At 45.4% G+C, this 14,768-nt stretch overlaps 1 pseudogene across 1 annotated transcript in view; it reads left to right on the top strand.

Moving 5' to 3' along the window:
* LOC147009206 (uncharacterized) overlaps positions 1-14,768 on the top strand; it is a 107,146-nt pseudogene that overhangs the window by 17,355 nt on the left and 75,023 nt on the right. The window contains exons 2-3 of the transcript XR_015053026.1: positions 989-1,051; positions 4,023-4,085. The product of XR_015053026.1 is annotated as an uncharacterized LOC147009206 (transcript). The remainder of the gene's footprint in view (positions 1-988; positions 1,052-4,022; positions 4,086-14,768) is intronic.

Below are 14,768 nucleotides of genomic sequence, written 5' to 3'. Positions count from 1 at the left end.
GTACTTGCCGTGATCATCTGGGTCGATCACTTTCACATCACAGATAGATCAGTGGACTCTGTCTTCTGTCTCCTTTTCTGGTCATGCCCTCTCTGCTCTTCCCCCTCTCAAGGTTTCTGCAGGGTGCACACGGTCTGCTCGTAACACCTATCAGGTGAGAAAAAGGAATAACAAAATGCAGACACGTACGTACGTACGCAACTGATTGTTTAACGCAGATTTTCGCTTTGCGAGCGCAGGCTAATTGGATACCCCCATTTTGTGGTTAAAAATCATTTTTTAAAGATCAATAAAACCTACGAGTTTGTGTTAAGGTGTACTAGAACCAATAGCCGGTTATATTTCTGATAAACGTTATGGTTTCTGAATAATCTTCTTGGTTATTGTGATGATCCATGGAAACGTAGCCCGATCTTAACTCCTCTCCATGTGTGTATTTAAAGACATTCCAGGAGTGAAAAGATGATTTCTTCCTCTTTGTGGTAGAGATGGTTGTTGAGGTTGTCTTGAACGTAGTCTTGTGTGCAGTGAACAATCGTTGTTTTAATTTAAAGGATAAAGTCTGTACAACTCCTGATGTTAGAATATTCCACACATTTCCAATAATACATTCCACCTTGTATTCCAGGTTTCCAATACGCATGTGATGATGTACACAATACAAGTATTAACTGTGGCTCCAGACTACCATAACCAAACATCACACAACATATCTTGTACTCTTCCAATGTTTATCTTTGTTTGAACATTGGTCTTTGTTTTAACCGATCAATCAGTTTTGTGTTAATAATGTATGAACAGTAAATAAAGTTCAAAGGTCATGTGAAGGACGAGTTTTAACAAGCATTGATCAACAGGGACAGATCATCGGATTCACTTTTTCAAATGTTTTTCAATTAAATATTTTTTTATAAAAACGAGTTTGTTTTGTCACGAATTAGAAATGTTCCTAAAAATTGAGTTTGTGTGTGTGATGTTTTATTTTCAGATTATATTGTGGCTGTGAAGGTGGAGTCCGAGTTGCTGGACCAGTCCTCCTTGCTCGACAAAGGTTTGAATGATAACAATCTTCATGTTATATTTATTTTTAGTTGTTCTGTATGATAAAATCAGAACGCTGTGTTTGATTGTTTTGCTCACTGAAGTTTCTGGTAAACCTCGATCAAACGACAGTCCTTTACGAGTGCCTATTGGACAGTGTTTTGGATTGGTGCGATGTTAATGCTGATGACCTCCACCACTGTTTTGTTTTCACCCCTCTCTGTTTGTTTGTCTGTGAGCAGGATATCTCAAAAGGTTATGGATTGATTTTGGACAATTTTGTGGACAGGTTGGGTGTGTAACTCGGATGAACCGACCTATCAGTGGGATACAAAACGTAAACTGTTAAGCCTGGCAGAGGTATGGGCTTTACTGAGTGCGGTTGTACAGTAGTTATCACACATCATGCTATCGAGAGGAAACAAAACCCGCAGGAGTAAGTAGGGTCATCTACCAAGGTAGACAAAGATATGAACATCACCAAATCAGAGTGCACAAGACTCGAGTCTCAAGGCTATGAGATGTTCTTTGATAATATCAGAACTGATTTGTTGGAGAATCCAAAATTAGGAAAGATGACTGATTTAAACTTGCATGCTCCTGTCATTGGTGCAGTCATTATGTGTTCAAGAAGTGAAGAATTCCACCAAAAACAATATTCAAATAAAACTAGAGGTGGAATTTGGAGGTTTATTACACTATGAGGTTTCACAAGATGGTAAGAGACAACGTTTCGTTCTCCCAGACAACCTCTCAAAATCCCAGCTTGCAAAAAAAAATTTGAGACTTCTGGAAAGGTATGAATTATCTGATACCTCATCTAATGATTCCATCCTCGTTGTTAAAAACGCTGCTTTGCATATTGGCGAATACAAGCAGTCATGAGACGAACCTGTGTTGGCCTCGAAAGTCTTCAGAGCTTTTTATTTTTGTATACAATGTCGAGGCTCGCATGAATGCTAACACACAGAACGTACAAGGGGAGCAGGAGACAAGAGTGGTGGGAGGGCAAAGGAAAAAACAGTGGGAGACATGAGATCTATGGAAGGGAGAGGGATGGAGTGCGGCACAAAGAGTAAATAAGTCCTTAAAGGGACATTCAGGTCCTTACACAACAGGGACTTTCAGGAAGGAAAGCAGGGAATTTGAAGGAGGTGGGTTTGGGGTGGATTAGCGGGGATAGAAAAGATCGAGTATTTGATTGGGGGATGATAAGGGATAGTGGTGAACAGTTGTTTTGAAGACCTGCAGGGAAGAGTGGGATTAAATAGAGTGTGGGAGTTTGTTCCAAAGGAGGGGAAAAAGAGGAATGAAAGAGTGAAGGTGAGCAATGATTCTTGATTTTGGTGGTTTTACCAAAATGGAATTGCTGGCAGACCTTGAGCACCCTGCAGCAATATGGGGGGGTGGGGGTGGGGACATATTTCAGACAGAGCAGGGGAGGGGGGGGGAGGCCAGAGAGGAGACAGTGGAAGACAGACAGACCATCGACCTGCCTGTGATGAGAGAGTGAGAAACCCAAAGACTCAGCCTCACCGTGGGACATACCAATGATCATAAATGCCTTGGTTTCCACAGCGTGAAGCCGAGAAAGATGAGGCGGGAGCACCAGCCCAGAGGGGAGAGCATCACCCCATCAAGCTGCGGACGAAAGCTTTGTAAGTAGTCAGGAGCTCAGGTTTCCCAGGAAAGATCATGGCAGAAAGTGAGACCCAGAAGCTTGAATGAAAGGACTTCAAGAGGATTGTTGAGAAAGTAGATTGGGGGAGGGGGGGGGTTCCAGACTGTCCTTTTGGAGAGACATAGTGAGAGTGTGAGATTTGTCAGGGTTGAAAGGCATGTTCCACGTGTTTGACCAGCTTGTGATTTTATCCAGATCAGCAGAGAGTGAAGAAGCTGCTGCTTGCCGATCTGAGGGATGACCGATGGTACGGCACAGGGTTGAGTCATCAGCAAAGAGATAAAGAGGATTTTCCAGAGAGTCTGTGAGATCATTGATGAAAACCAGAAAAAGAACAGGGCCCAGAACGCTGCCTTGAGGAACTCCAGCCTGGAAAGGAAGAGGGGATGAAAGAACTCCATTTAGGGCCACACGTTGACTGCGACAGGAGAGGATGTCTGCGAGCCATGAGTGGAGATGTCCTTGGATACCACAGGAAGAGAGTTTGGTGATCAGGGCAGGGTGCCCGACCGTATCAAAGGCACGCGATATGTCAAGGGATATGGCTCTGATTTCCTGTCTGGCATTGAGGATGTCCATCCATTTTTGGGAGAGCAGAAGCAGCATATCCAGGGTAGAGTGACCTGGTCTGAATCCAAATTGATGATTGGAAGAGCTTAGAGAAAGTGGTGCTAGCATCCCTTTACACACTGTCTTTACTTTTAGCATGGAATGTCAACAAGCAGCATATTCTCTTCGAGTGCAACAACTCCTGAATTGTTTTGGACAAGACATTGCGTTCAGACTAATTTATGGCAAAGAGATGCCTTCAAAGCACAAATTGTGCTCCATTGGCTGTCAAATCGCCAACGAACAATGTCGTGCTCATTCAAGTGTTAAATGTTGGTCGAATTATGTCCCATGATCAGTGAACATCCAGCCATTTGTCAACACTCCGCTGACGTGGGATAACATTGACAGACCAGAGGAAACTTTGTCCTGCGAGGGGTACCTCTCATATAGTAAACAGTATTGCCTTACAGGCCAGATAATTTGGAGCCACACTTCCTCTACAAATCATGCCTGCCATAGAAAAAGAAAAGCAAAGCTGTGTTGAACAAATATCTGCTGATAAACTTCCTGTATGTAAAGCAGGTGAACGTTGTAAGCAAATGAGGAAATATGCAGAAGTAATTTCCACCAAGGTAATGCAAGATGCATGGAAGAAGAACCATAACGGCATGACGATGTACGCAGAGTGTTCCACTGGCAAGACTGAAAAATCTCAAGTTAAGTTTTAATGTGATGTTTTTCTTTTCAGATTTTATTGTGAAAGTGAAGGTGGAATCTGAGTTTGAAGATGATTCAATATCTCAAGAGAAAGGTGTGAACCACAACAACATTCTGAGTTAAGAGTTCACAAAATTAATTTTACAAGGCAATGGAATGTGCCTAGCTACTCCACATCAGCGAGAATACCAAATGGTAATTTAGTCATGAACTTCCTCTGTTTGTAGACCATCCTGCCCTTTCAGATTCACGAGTCCCCCCCCTCATTAACCCCCTCCTTTGTTGATCTCTTTGGTTAAATAGGAAAATGAATTTGTCTGTTGGAGACCCCAGGTGTTTCTCCCCACTACGCAGAACGATTTTTTTTTAACGTGCTCTCGGCGACTGGAAGAGCTATGACACAGAACAAATCAGGACACAACATAACAAAGGCAACAGCAGGAGAAAGGGGGGAAAAAAAATCAACAGCAGGGCAGAGGGAGAAATTAGACTGAGATGGAAAAGCTGTGGATGCAGGTAACGACGAGAGGTAAGGGAGAACGCAAAGGGTGGACAATATGGATGCAAAAGCAAAATTTTGGGAGGGGTGGGGGGTGGTTTAACGGATGCAGTAAAGATCCTGATTTTGGATGGGGGATGACTTGTTCTTGGACCCATACTCTTGAACAGAACATTGGAACTGCCAAAGCAGTTTTTCCTTGGCTATTTGGCACAATCTTGGATGGGTCGCCACTCCCACGATTTCTTGGAGCACAGCTGTGACACTGATGCTGTGCCCCTCTACCAGTACACTGGTACTCATTTCACCGACCTCAGGAGGATGACAGGCTGAGTCGACCCCACCTGGTGTTAATTCAGCAGCCAACGGGGCTCAAACTCAGTACCCTCGGATCCCAAGCCAGCCAACCTAACTACTAACCCAACACCAGGCTTGGGGAGGAGGGGAGGCGGGGGGGGGGGTGATGACTTGAGATGGTCAATAGCTGCCTTGAAGACCTGGAGGGAGGAATGAGATTGAAGGTTGGACGGAATGTGCCTCCACAGGTGGGGGGAAAAAGTGGAATAAATGAGTGGAGGTGAGCAGTGATTCTGGATTTAGGCAGTTTCACGAGCAGGGGGTTGCTGATGGACCGCTTTTGTCCAGCAGATACGTGATTGGGATAAAGCATGGAGAGGGCAGAGGGTGCAAGACCAGAAATAAGGCGGAAGAAGACAGAGAGACTACCGACCTGTCGGCGATGGTAAAGTGATCGGCCCATCGACTCAGCTTCATCACAAGAGATTCCAATGATATTGAAGATCTTAATTCCACAGCATCAAGTTGATTACAATATGAGGCAGTGTAGCCAGCCCAGAGGGGAGAGCAGTGCTCCATCAAGCTGCAGATAATAGCCTTGTGGGTGGATAGGAGCTCAGCTGTGCCAAGGTACTTTGCACGACGGAGGATGCTCAGTTGGCGTCTGGCTTTGGAGGGCAATTTAGAAATTTGGCTTACCCAAGAAAGATCATGGCTGAGAGTGAGACCCAAGAGTTTGACTGACTGAACCTCTTTGAGACGGTTGATGACAAAGTAGATGGAAGTGTTTACCCATTCTTCACATGAAAATTGCTCTAGTTCTGCCAAGTTTGATGGGGATCTTCGATGGACTGCAATCTTCAAGTATCCACGGGAACAGTCCATCGCCTCTTCGTCCGAGCCCTACAGTGCATCTCACCGCCATAGCTTGCATCCACTGATGAGGGGGCACGCAAGCTTATGTTCAATGAAGAAGAAAAATAAAGAACAATTCTGAACTTAAAACCTGGTGTTGGCTTAGTGGTTAAGGTGGTGGCTTGGGATCATAGGGTCCTGAGTTCAAGCCCTGTTACCCCGCTGAATTAACACCAGGGGGTTGACTCAGCCTGTCATCCTTCTGAGGTTGGCGAAATGAGTACCATTGTAGCAGCCAAAAAGGCTGCACACGAAGGGAAGGGGCATCAACGGATTGATTCAATCTGGTATTGGTGTGGCGCAGGCATGATGGGCAGAATGGCCTCCTCCTGTGCCTTAATTCCTTGTAAATCCTTGTAAACCCCCAAACTAGGTGCCACAAATCGGACTTTTACAAACAATAGGAAATGCAGCCGAGGACTTCCCTTTAGCGTAATGCTGAGTGTGTTGGGCGATGGAGTAGCCTGTTCCAGAAGCAGGAGCGAGATGATGAGAGCCAGCGAGGAAGAGAGAGACAGCCAGCGCAGATGAGCGCCAAAGATGAAAAGAGTCTAACAACGAGGAGTGAGAGAATACCAAGAGCAAACACTTTTATTAAAAGTGACTACCTGAACTCTGTTCATTTGGCCAGAACCAGCCCTCATGTCTCTCTGTCTTTTGTAAAGCGCCTCTTCTCCATGCCTGGTCCTCTGGCCCATCCTCCGGAACCGTCTTTTCCTGCCGCGGGGCCCCATGATTGGCTGTGTCCACTCCTTGATGAAGATCCATCTTCAGGGATGTCAATAGGAAACCCCAGTAAAAATAAAAGTCCATCGCCTCTTCGTCCGAGCCCTGCAGTGCATCTCACCGCCATAGCTTGCATCCACTGACGAGACAGATCCTAATCGGTCGTTGGAAAGCACTTCCGATGTGCCTTTTCTGACAGGAAGTCCTCACCTGGTGCCAACCGCAAACGAGGTGTTCACACAAACATTATTACCCTGATTATGCTGTCCATAAATTACATTCGCTGCCTTTTCCGTGTCACGTGAAACTAAACAACTTAGGTGCCTGATAAATGGCAATCTTACCAACTCAAAATGCACGGACCATGCCATACTAACCACGAGTCTAGCTTTGGATTCCCCCCCCCCCTTCCCCATTGTCCTGCAACAACACGGCTGGCCCCTCTCATTACCCACCCGCTGGTATGGACAGCGCATTCTTCTGGGCTATCTGGGCAGGACTCGATGAAAAGTCTTCTGCCCCTCTCCAGAGCTTCACAGCTCACTTTCCCACCACAGCTTGCATTCTGCCGGCCATACAGTTCATGAGAGTGCTTTAGCGTGGAAGAAAAGACTTCCAAGACGTTCGGATTCCGAGTCGAGTCTTTATTAAACTGCAATGGTAAAACCTCTCAACAGCCTTTTGCCAGTAAACCCTGTACCAAAACCCCCTGATAAACCATAGCTAAAGCATATTCACTTGTTAATTTACCAAAGGCAAAATGATGCCAAGGCAGTGCCTGTTGAAAGCACGCAGTGATTTCTTGATGCAATTGTGCCCAAGTCCTCCATCTGGCCTCGTCCATCCAGGAAGTCTGACAGAAAACACACTCACGATATTCTGCTCTATTGTTCACAATCACTGCTCTGACAGTGCACATATTACGTACAACGTACCGCTGCCAGATTTCTCACAAAAGAGTAATTCTATCTGACTTGAACACACAGTCCATACTATTCTTACCACATTCATAAGCCTGGTGTTGGCTTTGTGGTTAGGGTGGCTGGCTTAGGATCCTCGGGTCCTGAGTTAGGGCCCCATTGGCTGCTGAATTAACACCAGGTAGGGTCGACTCAGCCTGTCATCCTTCTGAGGTCAGCGAAATGAGTACTGGTAGAGGGGCACAGCATCAGTGGCACAGCCATGCTCCAAGGAATGATAGCTACCCAGCAGCTAAAGTTGCCATACGCAACAACAGAACCACATTAGTGCTGTGGAATTGCACCCCCCCCTCCCTTCCACATCACAATATAATGATAAATGATAAGGTAAGCAATATATGTGTAAGAGGAATGGAGTGTAACAAAACTTTACATGCTGAGTTTCCATAAAAAAAGCAAAAAGGTATGAAAACTATTTTTCCCTCCTTTTTGCCCAACTCTCTATTGTGAAATTTCTTGACAGTCACCATAATCCAAGAGTAGACTCGTATAATAAATCCAGCTATGGAGTGGGTGTGAGGGGTGGTACTGATTCGAATCTGGAAGCTTACTGCACTCAACATTCAGAGTCCCTATAGAACAGTTACATCGGTAAGTATGTGTTTCTAGTTAGGGCCCCCTACCTGTGTCTAATGGGAATTACATACATGCGCTGTGAGTTATTTTTATAGTTAGGATTTTTACATCCACACCATCTTCGCTCTCACAGCACCAACACTCTGCTCGCGGTATTCTTCGCGAGCTCGCCAGCAAGCGCGCGCGTGGGCGGAGTCTAACATCGGCATGGCGTCCCTCCTTAGCCAATCGGCAAGGAACGGGCGTCTCACCCTCCCCGTTTCCGACTCAACACGATCGCCATTAAAGGTCCCCTGACATGCCAAAGTACATAAATTTCATTTATATATGTCCTTGAGGAGTTTTTCATCGTGATTTCAGATCTGACAATATTTTTTTTCACAATACTCATTCTGTAAAATGTTAAATTAAAAAAACAAAAGTCTTCGGGAACGCCCCTAAAAATTCTCCTGAAAGGAGCGTAACCCACATGACGTCATATACAGGATGTCAAAGGCTGCACGTAAATTACTCCGGTGGGTGATCTACGTGATTCTATTGGCTTTCTGTGTGTTTCCGCATTCGATTGGTCGACTCAATCGCTTCGTTCATTTCTGCTTTAAAAAAATCGAACATTTGTTTTTGAATAATGGATGACATGGACTTTCACTTGTCTGGTAACGACAGTGAGTGTGAGAGAAATGAAGGATTTTGGTCTGAATCACATGGAGAATTGTCGGATAACGTAGTCGCGGGAGGTGAAGTTCAGGCAGCTGGAAATGAAATACGGCCTTAGCAGTTCGAGCCCGTAGCAGGACAAGCAGAGGAAAATGGCGATGAAATTCCCGGCGTTCATGATGATCGGGAGGACATCGAAGGAAGACTCGGAAATAACAACTGGTTGGACTAAATCCTCTTCATAATTCAATAATGTAAATTTGACTTGCATACTGCTCAATATCAGAAATATTTTAGTGAGGTGACGTGAACAGCGCAGCGGACATGTTTCTCCACGGCGAATTAATCACAAACAAGGCCAGCCCGTGTCATCGGCCGTGTCTCTCCGCGCATAAAACGAAGCAACCTCGCTGTCCGAATGCAATGAAAACTTGTGTGCAGAACACACCTTGCGACACAATTGTCTCGAGTAGTCTGATAAATCTGACGTTCTGTTGCATTTTTATTAATTTTATTCCTACTATCGTCATGTAGTACCAGTAGAAAACAATGAAAAAGACAATAATAAAATAAAGCTACAGCACGTCAGATTTATCGGCCTAGTCAGACGGACGACGGATTTATCGGACTAGTCTAGACTCTAGAGATCTCAAGCTGACAAGTAACTTGTATTAGCATGCACACAATGTATGTCAATGCATAAGAGTCCTGAGGATATGAGGCCGTGTACTGGGACAGATACATTTGTCTTTCATCGTTGTGCAAACATTTTTTTCCCTTTTCTTTTATTACAGCGTTTTGGCTGGTGGTGGTGATCGTATGGCAGCTTAACTGCCGGGGTAGCTATCATTTCTTGAAGCGCGACTGTGTCGCTAATGCAGTGCCCCTCTACCAGTACACACACTGGAACTGGTACTCATTTCGCCGACCTCGGAAGGATGACAGGCTGAGTCAACTCCCTGGTGTATTAATTCAGCGGCCGACGGGGCTTGAACTCAGGACCCTCGGATCCCAAGCCGCTACCATAACCACTGAGCCAACACCAGGCCAGCATTTTGGCTAAATGTTTATGAATAGCATGCCAATGGAAGCAGTACCTTCACTTTAGATGTCCATATTCTCCGACGATTATCATCTTTTGGGAATACATGAAGGCTTACACCGTCTTTGCTTGTATTGCTGCATCCTGCAACGATACATCTTGCAGGCATTTTCGAAAGTACGGCTAAAACTATTTAAAACTTTCATGAAACAATCACTGGAATTAAGACGATCACAGAGATTGCACTAACATGTGCAAAATGCATTTGTAGGTACTGTATAAGGCGCGCGACATCTCGACTTGAGTCAATCCACTCTGTGCGAGTTACTGTATGTGACGTCACGCAGAGATTTGCTGAAGTCCATTTTTTTAAGGGGTGGCGCATAGCAAGTTGTGAATAGCTCCAGAAATGATCGAAATATTGCTCTAATTATCCCATTTTTGATAAAAAAAAAAACATGGGTGATTTCTTCACTCGGAAGGTCAAGTTAATTTATAAATAACAAGTTTATTTTGCATGTCAGGGGACCTTTAAGCACGCGGCCAGAGGGGAGGAGGTGGGCGGAGCCACAACCGCCTCCGCTCGGGACTCCGCCCAGAAGGGTGGGAGTTGCCCCGCCTACCGTGTGTCTGTCCAATGAAGGGCGGCCAGGGAATCGCGCGATGGTTCCGGCCAATCAAGAGGCGAGTCGTCATAAAAAGAGGCCCTCCCTCCTGGAGAGAAAAGGTTGGTGATTTTGGACGAAGAAGAGATTGATCTCGTTCTGTCGCTGGCGTCTGGTCTCATCCCACCACTGGTCTTCTGGCTCTTGTTTCGTCGCTGGCTTTGGGCTCGTCGCGTGCAGGAGGAACGTGCGGGAGCCCGGCGCTGGCTCCATACCCGGGTGTTTGCAGCGGCATCGAGCTGCGGGTTCGAGTCCCACCGAATCGGATCGACAAGGGCCACACGAGGCGAGAAGGTCCATTTCGTTTCTTTTGGGTGTGCGTCTGTCTGTGGGCCTTTTTTTAAGTAGGAACTGTTAAGTGCTTGTGTTGTACATCGATTTCATTTCTTATAGTCGGTTTAACTCTGCCCTTTATGTGTTCCTTCCCCACCTATTGTAAATAAATATCCCCTGTTGAATGTATCAGCTCGTTTTTGTGTTTTCTTCATTGGTTTAACGCGGTGCGTGTTAGCAGAATTAAAGAAGGCCGTTGATGCCATAGTGGTGTGCATTTGGGACCGACGGAAGCTCGGTGACCATCCGCTCGGCTCGCGCACGGGTCAAGCACGCATACGGCTCGTCCCGTATGAGTGCCGTCGAGGGTGTGAATACTCGGTAGCTCGCCATGTGGGTCTCTAGGTATTTTGAAGTTTGGCAAATAACCCTATCCCACGTGGTGGAATTATTGACGATTCACGGTCCTGTAAGGGACCCGTACCTTTGGAGTTTTCCAAAAGGTATGATCTAGATTCCGGGTGTTCGGCAGAGTCGACCCTACTGCTCCACCTAGCGGTCGTGCTCGTCGCCTATACCCGGCCCGCAACAGTGCCACCTGCAGATGGAGGAGTAAAAAAGTGATCATCGAAAGTGACCCCTTGCTTAACGAGGCTGTGGCAAATGTTTGAGACTGATTTTTAGCAAAGGTGTGGAGTGAGGTGGAGATCTTGATCCCAGGGCACTAAATAAGAGTTCACAAAATTAATTTTATAAGGCAATGGAATGTGCTCAGTTTTTCTGCATCAGCGGGAACATTCCGGTTCTGGGTTTGAAGCGACGGCTGGTTCTCTCAGAGGTCTCTGCTGACTTTCTCATAGTTACGTTTCCGGTCGTTATATGTCACGTTTTAACTGTTTATTTTCTTACCCACATGTTTACTGTGTGTTCCGAGTTCAGTTTTGTTTCAAAAAAATCATGCTATTTTGTGAGTTTTCATCGACCTTGTCTTATTGGGCTCCTTGAGGCCTACCCACCATTTCCGTTGAGGTGTACGATCGTTTTTATTTGTATTCTCTCCCTATTACCATCAATTTCAATCATTCCCCACTTTTCCCAACGCACCCCATCTATCCCTCCCAACTATACACTCTGTTTCTTGTTTTAAATTAAAAAAAAAAAAAAACAACATCCTTTCTCCCACCATACCCACAAGTACCGATCTTCCTCTTCCTCTTCCTCTTCCTCTTCCTCTTCCTCTTCCTCTTCCTCTTCCTCTTCCTCTTCCTCTTCCTCTTCCTCTTCCTCTTCCTCTTCCTCCTCCTCTTCCTCTTCCTCTTTCTCTTCCTCTTCCTCTTCCTCTTCCTCTTCCTCTTCCTCTTCCTCCTCCTCCTCCTCGCACACCATCTTTCTTCTATTTGAGCTGACCCACTCTCATCATTACCTTCACAATTTCTTCCCACAACCCTCCATTCTCTAATCTCACCTAAGCTTCAAAAATCCATCAAAAAAAATTTTCCCCCCTTGTATCCTTCCTAACTATACACCTCCTGTAACCACGTATCTTTCTCTACCGTCTTCCTGTTACTTTTCATTCATCCATCAGCTTCACCATTCCACATTCGCCATACACCTCCACAATTTTACTTCAACCTTTCGTTTTCCCAATCGTACACAATCCTGATTTAAAAATAAATAAATAAATTCACTTTTAACTATACACCTCTCATAACCACATGGTTCTCCCATAACCACGTGGTCTGCTTCCACCCTCTGCGTTTACCAATCCAAATTCACCATTCACCTCACGATCTTTTCTTCAATCTTTCCTTCACCTAATGTTATGCAATTTCAATCAAAAAAAAAGTTAATAAAAACTCTCTCTTATAATGCTTCATCTTCCTCTTTCACACGTGTGGTTCTTATTACTGTATCATAATTCACGACACTTTTTCTATTTCAACAGACTGCTCTCATTCGGCCTTTCCTTCATACCTTGTCGAAAAAGTCCAACTGTTACAGCGTTTCTTTTCTCCATTCTCTTGATTCGCCTTTATTGCATCCATCAAGAATTGTCTTTAATCACACCTCTGACCAAAAAATAAAACAATAAAAACCCAGTCTGTTTTGCATGTGAGTTTTCCATCAATCGTCCTTTTTTTCCAACTTCAGTGCCAATTCACCCCTCTCACCCCTCCCTCTCAAAGCAACCATCACACTCTCCCCCCCCCCCCCCGCCCCCAAGCTCCAGTCCCACCTCATGTTTATATGTGTGCTGTACCGTTCACCAAGCATTGATGAATCCATTTACACCTCACGATCCAAAAACATGGACCAACTTCTATCCTCTCATCCAAACTCTCTCTTTCTCATATGTGGTGACTTCAATTGTCATCATGCCAGTTGGATGGGTGTGGGTACCTCTCTCACCTGTCATGGCACCTCAGCAAAAGACTTATGTGACTCATTGGGACTGAATCAATTGGTCAATTTCCCGAGCTGGATCTCAACCAATGGTACTCCATCTCTTCTGGATCTGGTTTTGACAAATTTCCCTGACAATATCTGCTGCTCTTCCTCTTCTCCAATCGGTTCTTCTGACCATGTCCTTGTCAAAGTGGATTTCTCTCTCTCTTATTAGAGAACCACCTCAGCGCCGTCGAGTCTGATATTTCACTCAGGCTGACTGGCAGGGTCTCCAAGCAGCCATCAAACTTCAAGACTGGTCTCCCATCACTACTTTCTCCAACATCAACTCATCCTGGGAATTCTTTCAAAGAAACTTGCTCTCTCTCTCATGCACAGATTTATCCCATCTCGTCTTCAGTTGTCCTACCCTTCCTCCTGGCCATGATTCAGTGAAGCTTGTGGTGAAGCAGTTGTCCTGAAACAACTTGCCTTTGCCTCATGGAAAGCAAACCCAAGTGAGGGTAATCTCAGTTCCTTCCATAAAGCTCGGAACAAGTGTGTATCTACCCTCAGGAGAGCCAGAAAACAACATCTTTCTAATCTCAAGTCTGAACTCTCAAACCTCTCTCCCTCCTCCAAATCCTGGTGGCATCTAATCAAATCTGTTTCTGGTGTATGTTCCCCCTCCATCCCCTCCCTTACCTCAAATGGCCGCACTGCTGATACCACACGTGAAAAGGCTGAATGCCTAAACTCGGTGTTTGCAGCTAAATCTTGTGTCCGAAACCCATCACTTTCTCTACCCACCTTACCCAGTCACACCCAACTGTTCCTGGACTCTGTGTCCTTTTCTCCTGACAAAGTGGAGAGCTTGCTGTTAAAGCTCGACTCAGATTTTGCAACCGGCCCGATGGCATCAGCCCAAATGTCCGAAAAACCTGGTCTGCTGCTCTTGCTCACCCTCTCTCTCTTCTATTCACCCTCAGTTGCTCAAGGTCATCTGCCATCTGCTTGAAAATCAGAAAACATTATCGCTCTGTATAAAAAGGTGCAAAAAAAATCCCTGCAACGACAAAACAATCAGCCTTCTCCCAATCATCGCAAGGTTATGGAATCCATCATCGCTTCAGACATTTAATCCTTCCTCTTCTCCAATGGCCTGATTTCCAATCATCAATTTGGTTTCAGACCAGGTCACTCTACCCTTGATATGCTGCTTCTGCTCTCCCAACAATGGATGGAGGTCCTCAATGCCGGACATGAAATCAGAGCAATATCCCTTGACATATCACGTGCTTTTGACATGATCTGGAACCCTGCCCTACTCACCAAACTCTCTTCCTGTGGTATCCAAGGCCATCTCCACTCATGACTCGCAGACTTCCTCTCCTGTCGCAGTCAACATGTGGCCCTTAATGGAGTTCTTTCATCCCCTCTTCCTGTCCAGGCTGGAGTTCCTCGAGGCAGTGTTCTGGGCCCTGTTTTTTTCTGGTTTTCTTCAATGATCTCTCTGACTCTCTGGAAAATCCTCTTTATCTCTTTGCTGAAGACCACCCTCTGTCATACCATCTGTCATCCCTCAGATCGGCAAGCAACAGCTTCTTCACTCTCTGCAGATCTGGATCAAATCACAAACTGGTCCAACACGTGGAACATGTCTTTCAATCCTGACAAATGTTGCTCTGAAAGGACCGTTTTGAACCCCCCCCCCCCACCTACTTTCGAAACAATCCTCTGGAAGAAGTCCTTTCTTTCAAGC

The sequence above is a fragment of the Eptatretus burgeri genome, chromosome 17, assembly GCF_056783735.1.
Source record: "Eptatretus burgeri isolate ZD-2024b chromosome 17, Ebu_testis_v1, whole genome shotgun sequence".
In the NCBI taxonomy this organism is placed as follows: domain Eukaryota; kingdom Metazoa; phylum Chordata; class Myxini; order Myxiniformes; family Myxinidae; genus Eptatretus; species Eptatretus burgeri.
Note: the sequence above shows the minus strand (reverse complement) of the source record. Positions and strands in the feature narration are given on the sequence as shown.